Here is a 10927-nt window from a genome sequence, read left to right as displayed (position 1 = left end):
GTACACCAATTTGAAGCATACTTATTGCCTGGTAAGAAAATGCAATTACTTTTTTGTCATCGATACGGCAGATTTTTTAAGGGCATTATCTCCCCCTTTGGCGCGTTTTCTTCCCTGGGGGAATCTGCTCTTTTCGGTAATATGGCAATTAGACTAAATAATTGGCATTTTGCCATTTTAATATACCTAAGTAATTTCTAATACATATAATGAATCACTATTGATAATTATTAGATTGTTTCGGGACAGTAAAGAGCATGAACATGGTTGTGGCAGTAGCCCAACATCATATATCAGCACAGACTGAAGTGCAGAAAATAAAAATATTTCATACCAAGGAAACTTCTGAGCAATGCATATCATTTAAAATGCAATGACTCTTTAAAAGAATACAATTTGATAAAAACATAAAAGAAATTAAAGAAAAAAGACTTACATAATATAATATCACTCAGTCACCATCGAAACCAATATAATTACACAGAGAGAAGTCAATATGAAGTGGGATGAAAGACATAACGAGACAAGAGTAGAAGATATTTCAAAACATATAAAATCAGTTGTCATATTGGCAATTATACCACATCTCCTTCTTTGTATACTGTTATATCCATCCTAAATGTGGAATAAATAAATCATTCATAAACAAGTTCTGAAGCTATAAATCTGAAACCGTGCAAGTTGCACCAAAGCCTGAAAGAGTTGCTAACTTTCAATTTAATTTATATTAAAAAAACACACAAATTTCATTGTTGCATGAAGTTTGAAAACCTCTAAATAGCTATTGGGATTGTGCTGCTGGCTTGCTGTCTCATCAAAGTTTATCCCAATGCTCATATTTGAAATATATAATAAAGAAAAAATAGATTTATTTCAATTTCAAGCTAAATGTTTATTAAAATGATGACTCTCATTCTTTTTTCACTGTTGTTTCTTCTACTTCTACATCTATAAAAAACCACAAAACACCAATTTGAAAAATAAAATAAAATTGTTGAAATTTGTGTGTGCTGTTAGGTTGTTTCTATATTTAAATATCTAAAGCTTACTGGTAGTTTAAAATCAAGACAACAAATATCAAATGGATAAAAAAAATGTAATGAATAGCTGTTTTCATAGATTTTATGTTTTTTGCAACTGTGACTCTTCCATAATTGCTATCTTGCAATTTGTCTAGTGTGTTTTGTAAAACCTTAAATATTGATAAGTATTTTTCAAGTCAAATGAACTAGTAAATACTTTCAGCATAATTCAACAATATACATGAATACATCTACTTAGTAATTTTTAAGGCCATTTAAAGTTATTTATTCAAATATTACTATCAAAATGTTGTTTTGTTGCTGTCTCGACAACATATGGCTAATTTCAATGTTTTCTCTATAACATATTTGTTTTATGATATGTCTGTAAGAATAACTACATACCTGATATATTTCCCAACCTAATCAAGATCTCTAAGTTAGACATCGGCATATCTATCATATCAGTAGAGCATAGTCAACTAGGCAAAGATAATTCTCCATTCTACTTCCAAATAGATAAAATACTCAATTGAAATAATTCCTATGTATCAAATGACTTTCAAAAATGTATATACGGTTTTATACAGGTCACAAAAAGAACGGGCAATAACCATATAAAAATAAAAAAAAAGATAATCAATGATGGGTTAAATGGTATAATACATCAGTAATGAAGCAACTAAACAATACAAATCTAATAAGAATGTATCAATAAGTACATGGATGCCTCACTCACACTATCATTTTCTACATGCATGTTAAGTGGACCATGAAATTGAGGTCAAACATCTAATTTGGCATTAATATTAGAAAGATCATATCATAGGGAACATGTGAACTACATTTCAAATTGATTGGACTTAAGTTTCATAAAAAACGACCTTGACCAAAAACTTTAACCTGAAAAAGGACAGACGGACAATTTTACCATCGGACGAACAGACCAGAAAACATAATACCCATCTACTATCGTAAGTGGGGCATATAAATTCTTGGTTTTCTTTTTAAGTAAAAAATATTGTACGTGCAAAGCACAAACAAATTTATTTAGTTTTTTGACACGATTAATCAGATTATTTTTATTTTTATTTTAAATCACTACCTTATTGTACATGTTGTAATGGAAATGGGAAAAAAAAGAAAAAATCTGAGCATTCAGAATTTTTTTTTTAAATTGAAGATCCGTATACATTGTAAACATAACCCCGCCTTCTTCAATTTATTAATTCTTTAAAATTAATTAAATTTAGATTTAAAAAAATATATTGAAGGCGGTTTCAGACAGGAGGTTTTTCTATACTAGGCTATTCCTGTAAATGAACATGGTTTAATTAAATTGAGAATGTGTTTTGGGGCCGCAAATTCCCTGCCTGTAACAATATGCACCAGTCAACTTCCGCATACAGATGCATGATTAATTTCATTAAGGCCCTTTTGTAATTATAAGCATTGTGTATAAATTTCATAACATTTAGTTGAAGCAAACAATAGGAAGAAAAGTAACCAACTCTGTATGTCTATAAATAGTTCGTGCATGCGCAAAATTGATAAATGCATTAATTTCCTTACATGAAAAATGTTTTTAAACCAAGTCATAGTCACAGATGATATTGGATATGTTCCTTATGTCGTAACAACAATCCCGTTCCCTTTTCACGAATGTGACCTACCGAATTAGACTGTTTACCCCTATTTGTGACATTTTATTGTTTTTGTTTGTTTTGTTCACACACTGTTGTCAATATAATGGAATTTGTTGCGACTGTCATACAAGTGAGAGGTTTAGCTAGCTTTAAAACCAGGTTCAATTCACCATATTCCACATAAGCAAATGTCTGTACTAAGTCAGGAATATGACAGTTGTTATCCATTCGTTTGATGTGTTTGAACTTTTGATTTTGCCATTTGATTGGGGACTTTTCTTTTTGAATTTTCCTTGGAGTTCAGTATTTTTGTGATTTTACTGTTTTTCTATTAAATACGTCACATGCAAGGAATGTAGCCACCAAACCTGATAATATTTTTCACTTAAAGAAGGTCAACGAAAAGCTTTCCAGAATGAATAGTATTTTCGAACTGGAAAAAACAGCAATTTTTGAAAATGGCCGTGGCCATCTTGAAAACATGATTTTTTTAAGGCCAGCAGTTTTTCTTAAAAGGTATATACCAATGATGCTTCCTGCTAATTTTCCTGCTTGTATCATCATTTGCATAATTCTCTCGATTCTGCTTGCTAATATCTTCCACTTTTTCCTTCTGACCAACCTTCATTATGCATGATTTTGCCTAGCAGATGTTATAGGTGGTCTTCTTGATCTCGGAAGGTTTTAACATCGTTTGTTGCCTATTTGTTATTTTCAAAACGACTAAAGTGGAATGGTGATTACAAACAATATTTGCTATTGTCACAGCGACATTCTTGCTTCTCTCATGCTGATAATCTGCCATCTTGCTGCAGTTAAGAGCTATGGAGGACCCTTTCCAAGGTGTCAATCACATAACTTTATGAACTTGGTAATTTAAAACAATGAGGATAAAAACATCATGTGCAGATCAGAACTTTTTGAGTCAAAATTTATTGATTAAACTCAGGTGAGATTTATATAATGTTTAACACCCATTTAAAACTAGTTCTTTTTCAACAAATGATATCACAAAAAAAAATAAAGAATGTTTTTTAATTTTGAATTTCAATTCGGTGTTGCAATACTTTTTTCCATGTTTATACAGTAAAATCTCGTTATGTCGAAGTCAGCCGGACCAGAGAAATATTTCGAGATACACGTAGTTTGACTTAAAACGAACCTTGGGAGTTCGACAATCTAAGGGACACAGCTCTTGCTTAGCTAGGTAAAGCTAAAATAAATTCGGGTGAATATGACAAAGGAGTCGATATTTTAGTATCAGATCGATGTATTTGTATGTCACAGTCTTTTATTATTATAATGACATTATTTTTTACTTATTCAATTGTTTCAATAATAAAAAAATCCTATTGTTTTTCCAAGAGAGTAATTTCCAATCGATAGTTTCGTTATTCAGGTCGGTTATAGCTGACAAAATTGTTTATTCTTGGATACAAGAGATTTAAGAAAATTTTGATTTCTATTCATTTTGTTTTATCTCACTCTTTCTTTTCAAAAGGAAATATAACAAGATTAAAGACGCCGTTTGAGTAGTTTTAGGTGATCATCAACGGAAGCCATAATCCTCACTTTATACACACACAAGCTCATTAGTGTAAATCACAAATTAATTGTTTTGTAAACATTTTAAATACTTTTTCATAAACATTAACAATGTATCACTAATTATTTATCAAAATTCTATCAAAGACAACCTTAGGTAAACACTCATGGAAATAGCATGTCATAAATCAATACAGTGGTCAGTGACCGGAAATTTAATTACACGTGTATTGTCAGATTAACTCTTCAATCCATTGGAATCCCGGAGGTCATGTTTTGACATATGTGTATTAGTTCGAAATAAAGAATGAACTTTTAATGCTTTTGTTAACCTTGGGACAGTAAATTTAGTTCGACTCAACCGAAATTTCGACTCATCCAATTTCGACTCATCAGGAGTCGAATTACATACTTCTGTATGAAATAAAGTTCGGGACCACGTGAAAACATCGACTCAACCGAAATTTCGAGTCAACCGAGTTCGAGACAACGAGAGTATAATGCTATTATGTAAAGGATATAAGGCTATAACAGTCCATTCTGTAAACAGTGATAAAAGAAAGTGTAGCAGAAAACAAAAGGAACACTCTTGTGAATAAAAACCAAGTTAGAATACAGAACTAGGAAAATAATTGTAAGAAGTGAATTACATTTACAGTGATGAATTATCAGGAATAGACTTTATAATTTTCATTCTAGACGTGATTTAGTAATGTGTAGACACATGAAATTAAACTTCTTACAATTTGCTGGTTGTCTACAGTGCCTAACAAGATTTTGTGAGGTAGACGAAATTGACCTTAAAACGATCGTATTGACTTTTTTGCTCCAAAAATAGGTAGATCGGACATATTTTGACTTTATTTAATGACTTCCTTAGTTTGGGATTAATCGTAATTAGCATGTTCCTATGAGACTGAAAAATGTTGTTTTTTTGTATGATAAATAATAATTTAACCTGGTGTAGCGGTGTGTAAAGTGTATTTCGGCATTTCTCTCCGAAAAATGACTTCTTGATGAAATAAAACGTCTTATTTGTAAACTTTTTGTGTTTTTCTCCTCAATTGACTATTAAAAAATAAACTATCTACTGTGTATTTTGAAAAAAATTGTGAAAATAGGAGAATTGGCAATTCTTACCTTTCATACCTATTATCTAATTGATAAAACATAACATGGACTCATCCAGTGTCAAGATTGATGGTCATTTTAGTTACTGTCACATTCATGCACGTTCTGATTTAATCAATAGTCATGTATGAAAAGCACAAACAGTATGAAGATAAACTAATAATAACTTAACCCAATCAAATTGCGTAATATTCAATAACAATGACCGGTCCACATTATAATAAGGGAAAGGATAAAATGCAAGATATTCAAAGTTTATTTTTTTGCAGTAACGAACAAAAATTTGTCAAACAAAATTTTTGCTATAATTTCATAGACATGTCGTTCTGTATTGGTACAATTTTTGAATCTTTCATTTATGTATTTAAGGCCACACAAAGTTTGGGCTTCAAAAGTCCACATAATTATGGACTTTATACAGAAAATGTGTCCTTTCAAAATATAAAGTGTTTCCAAAACAATACGTTACTACAAAATAAAATCATTTCTAAAAACACTTTCAAAATTTTCATTTCGATTGGTATAGAAGTATTGTCATAAAGTGCGTTGAAATAAACAGTGGTATAGCAAACATCGAATTCACTAGTAGCAAGATTTAGGTCTGAAATGGTCATTTTTGTCTGATCATATCTTAATTGACTGGATTTACCGCTAGAGAAATATGTTAAGACTTTTTTTACCGTTAAGACGCCTTTCCGATCGATAGTCTCATTAGGTAAATCAGTCTGTTAAGGCCTGTCAAGATAGTCAAGACTGAATCTTCTAGCGAGCTGTTAAGACCCGTTAAGACCGTGTCAGACCAAAACAGATCAAATCTCAAAATTAAAGTTCAAAATTGTCAGACTCTGTTCAGATCCGTTCAGTATGACGGTATGATACTATGAGTTACGCCCCTTCTGCTTGATTAGTGCATTTTAGATTAATAATATATTTATTAGGAGTTAAAGTATTATATCTCTGGAATAAATAGTTATAAAAAAAATTGATAATTAAAAGATTAAATCCTCTGTTGATTCCTTGTTTATGGTGTTGTTTTGTTGAGGAGCTAATAAAATTATTCGTCTATTTATGTTGCTTATCTTTTAATAAATGTTATTTTATTTATTTATGTAAAATGTTAAATGCAAGAACGTATGTTAATCGTATACACATAAAAATTTTTGCCATACATTTAACATTAAAATGTTGTGAACCCTTTGTGAAAAAATGTTTCGTATTAGAAAATTAGAAACAGAAAAATCTTAAACGTTACCACAAAAAAAGGAGATGTGGTATAATTGCCAATGAGACAATCCACAGAAATGAAGCGGAAGCAAATTAACACATGCGTATTTTTTTATGCCCTCTCCCCCTCCCCCTCACCCCGTTCAGGTCACCAAAATTTTAAACTTTATTTAAAAGTTTTTAAAGAATAGGTACAAATGTATGTTTACTGTCGATAATGGTAGTCACATTTATATTTGGATATCACGTCTTTCAAAATTCAGTACTCACAATAACATTTCTTGTGGATGTATTTTCTTATTTTTCTTGGAAAACGTCTTTTTGTGAATTTATTCAACAACAAATTAAACTGGCTATCTTTTTTCAAATACCATACAACATTTGTTTTTAAACGGAATGTCGTATTTCCTTCCCCTTTTATTTCAAGGGAAATCGACAATTTGTTTTAATCCCTCTCTCCTTTTTCCTCCGGTCCAGGAAAATGAGTTGGCATTAATAAATAATAAAATGCTTTTTTTTCACAAGATTTATTTTGGAGCAAAATCTCGGACTTATACCTTTCTCTAAAAGCCCAAGCATACAGTTGTAAAATTTGTGTATTTTGTTGTCTGAATTACCATGTACATGCATGAGGATAATAATAGGTCACCATTTATAAAGATATCATATGAAGGTGTTTTACGGATATCATGGATATAAGAATAATGTACAGAAAAGTAAGCCTGGAAGCGAGGTAAAAAATATGGATAAAAGAATATACAGAGGTTATGAAATATAAAGAACATATTGATTTATTTGTTCGTTTTTTAACATCAAGTGGCAAATATTTGATGCATTTAAGGCAGGCAAATATTCAGTAGAAAGATAAATGGTAAAACATAAAAGATATAGAAATATAGAAATGATGATCTGAACTCCCTTCCCCTCAAAAAACCTCAAACGCATAGATGCATATATACATTTCTAAAAAATAATCTGGATCCGCCTCTATAGTACATGTATATGGCTTTTCAGTCAAAATGCTTGAGTTCAATGACACGTGCTAGTAATCAACCGGGTTAACAGGTAACAGAATCAATGATCCATAACGCAAGAAGTGCATGACTATTGTCATTGACAATATACAATATAATAAGGTGCCGTAGGGCTAAAAGTTAAGAAAGAATTAATTTTGTGTATACGTAAACTATTAGTATTTAAGCTGTTGATGTTTGACCGTCAGTTTTAATATATGCCAAATATGATTTATATTCAATAAAATAATGAATCTGAATCTATTATAGCTTAGTATGTGCAATTTAAGGTTCTTACAATATTATATATTTCTAAACACTAAACCAAAAGATAATGCAAAATATTTGAGCGGTGCATGGCAAACCATTGTTTAGTGTTCAAAAGAAACTTTTCGTTTCTTTACTTATATAGTTAAGAGAGTATTCCTTGAAATTGTGTCGGTTATATAAAGTGGTGGGTATTTGTATTCTATTTATTAGGCAAATTGTATCACTATTTATACATTTTATATTCAAAACTATATATACTATAAGTTGTGAATTGGGATTGATTGTTGGTTGTGTAAACTCCAGGGACAAATATTTCATGAATACATGTTCAGGACGAATTGTGGGTTGATGACATGGAACCCACCAGTGTAGTTTTCATGTGGTGTAATATTCAAAAGTAACTTAAATTGATTAACATGAATTTTGAACAAATCGAAACATAACGGGAGCTAGACGCATGGATCACCCGGACCTATCAGTTCTTTTCTCTGTTCTCAATGGGGGTTTTGCTCTCGATTTATTTTGTACTTTTATATAATTTACGATAACTGTGGTTTATACGTGCTGCCGGACGAAAAATATATATATGTCCTCTAGATGCCTTTTTTTTTTTAATTGTTTGCCTTGTCAATTGCTTTGACGTTTATCACAAAACATTTTATTAAGTACTATGTAGAAATTCAAACACACTTTTGAATAAAAAAAAGGTCATTAAATAGCCACACAATTAAAAGAATAAGAAAAATGTAAGTGTTGGAATAACATAAACAATATATATGTGCATTGTTGAAAAATGTAATTTTGATTTTCAAACATTGGTAACTGAACAAAAAGAGAGGCACACCAATCTATTCTCCTTATGTGTAGCGGAATGTAGGAAAAAAATCACAGGAAAAAAAAGTCACAGAAAAAAATCACGGAATGAAAATCACAGGAAGAAAGGTCATAGGTAAAAAGTCACAGGAAAAATGTCACAATATATATTATGTTTGAAATAATCATTTGGAAAAAAATCCCAATATATATTTAGTATGGAAATGATAAAATTGAGAATGGAAATGGGGAATGTGTCAAAGAGACAACAACCCAACTAGAGAGCAGAAAATCACCCAAGGCCATAAACGGTACATTAGATTTTATCAATCAGAAACAGAAATATAAACCGTACATTAGATTTTATCAATCAGAAACAAAAATATAAAACGTACATTAGATTTTATCAATCAGAAACAGAAATATAAACCGTACATTAGATTTTATCAATCAGAAACAGAAATATAAACCGTACATTAGATTTTATCAATCAGAAACAGAAATATAAACCGTTTATTAGATTTTATCAATCAGAAACAGAAATATAAACCGTACATTAGATTTTATCAATCAGAAACAGAAATATAAACCGTACATTAGATTTTATCAATCATGAAATAGATATACAGTCATATTAAAAGACCACAAAAGAATACCATCCAAGATGTAGAGATTATATTCATAAAGGGGAGTAACCCCTGATAAAAACAGATAAAGTGTCGCCCGTTTTATTCAAAATATTTAAAATCTTAACACAACTGAACACGGTCTTACAGCAACTAAACAGGTTGTTCACCTTTGGTCTTATTTGATCTGAACGTGATCTAATCAAGTCTTATTTGAATGCTAGATGAATCTGTCTTGTTTATCTTGACACGACTGATCTGACTGAACACAATATATCTTAACAGAGTCTGAGTGTCTAAACAGGTCTTAACGTTTTTCTCTAGCGGTAAATTAAGTCGATTAAGACTTGATCAGACCAAAATGACCGTTTCAGATTTAAATCTGGCTACTAGTGATTCCCTCACAAAATCTTGTTAGGCACTATAGCTAAAATAAATTATGTATATTCGTACCTTTGTGTTCACTGTTTAAGAAAAAATGTAACATGGATGTGGATGGTTAAAATTCTAAAGAACAATTCTGGAGAGAAAGATTGCTTGATTGATGGTTGCTTAAACGTTCAGTGGCAAATGTGCATGCATGTTCAGGAAGATGAAGAGAAAAACAACGTTTGATCAATGCATGTAGATACGTTAGACCATTGTTGTACCTGTTAGTCTAGGTTAAATTTGTGTTCAAGATTGTTTGCACAATGTTTTAAAAAGGTTCCATATTGGTTACACAAGGTTTTAAAATGGTTTCCGATTGGTTACACAAGGTTTTATAAAGGTTCCATATTGGTTACACAAGGTTCTATCAAGGTTCCAGATTAGTTACATAAGGTTCCAGATTGGTTTTTCATAACGTTATATCACAAAGTTCTTACAACGTTACTGGTAGTCCACACTTTAACGTTCCCACAACGTTAAATCGCAACGTTTTGACAACGAAGCATAAACGTTCCAGGAACATTTGCTGAACGTTTTTGTGTTGTTTTGAGTACCTGTAGGAATCAGTTATGCTACCTTTAGCTGTCCAATATTTTTAAAAAGGAGGAGGGCTATTCTTTAAAATATTTGACTGTTAAAGGTAACATAATGGTTTCTTACAGGTAAATTATCGTCCAATTACTGAAATAAAGAACGGGTAAAAAAATAGAATGACGTCACAACAATGTTTCAAGTTATTATTCTGATATCATTTTGAAATATCTGAACGACAACTGAACGTGTACATTATGACGTCAAACACACGAATCTATACATCTAGAGTTGATGTGAATCTTGCCATTCAGTTACATGGCAAATATTTCTGTCCTTTATGGGTTGATTTAAAATACATTTATAAGTTAGCAAGGAATGTGGATGTTTAATTTGATAGATGCATTTTTTGTCTTTCTTTGTTAAATATTTGTTTGTTTTTGTTCTATTTGAGATTATGACAAGGAGATGACTTTTGTACTTCTGTTATGACAATTTTACCTATACTGTCCGTTTTCTTCACGCATCGTAGTAAATATTATAAAATTTGATGCGACTGTCATACAAGTGAGATGTTTAGCGCTATGACACCAGGTTCAATCCACCATTTTCTACATTTGTAAATAATGATTGTACCAGGTCAGGAATATAACAGTTGTTGTCCATTCGTTTGATGA

General features: G+C 31.0%; 1 long non-coding RNA gene across 1 annotated transcript; it reads right to left on the bottom strand.

Moving 5' to 3' along the window:
• Positions 1-852: 852 nt before the first annotated feature.
• Positions 853-1531, bottom strand: LOC143078029 (uncharacterized). Its single transcript, XR_012979006.1, has 2 exons — positions 1428-1531; positions 853-948 (listed from the first exon to the last, which is right to left on the bottom strand). It is a non-coding gene; the product is annotated as an uncharacterized LOC143078029 (long non-coding RNA).
• Between the last annotated feature and the right edge of the window lie 9396 nt (positions 1532-10927).

The sequence above is a fragment of the Mytilus galloprovincialis genome, chromosome 6 (genome assembly GCF_965363235.1).
Source record: "Mytilus galloprovincialis chromosome 6, xbMytGall1.hap1.1, whole genome shotgun sequence".
Taxonomy (NCBI): Eukaryota; Metazoa; Mollusca; class Bivalvia; order Mytilida; family Mytilidae; genus Mytilus; species Mytilus galloprovincialis.
This window is presented reverse-complemented; position numbering and strand designations above follow the sequence as displayed.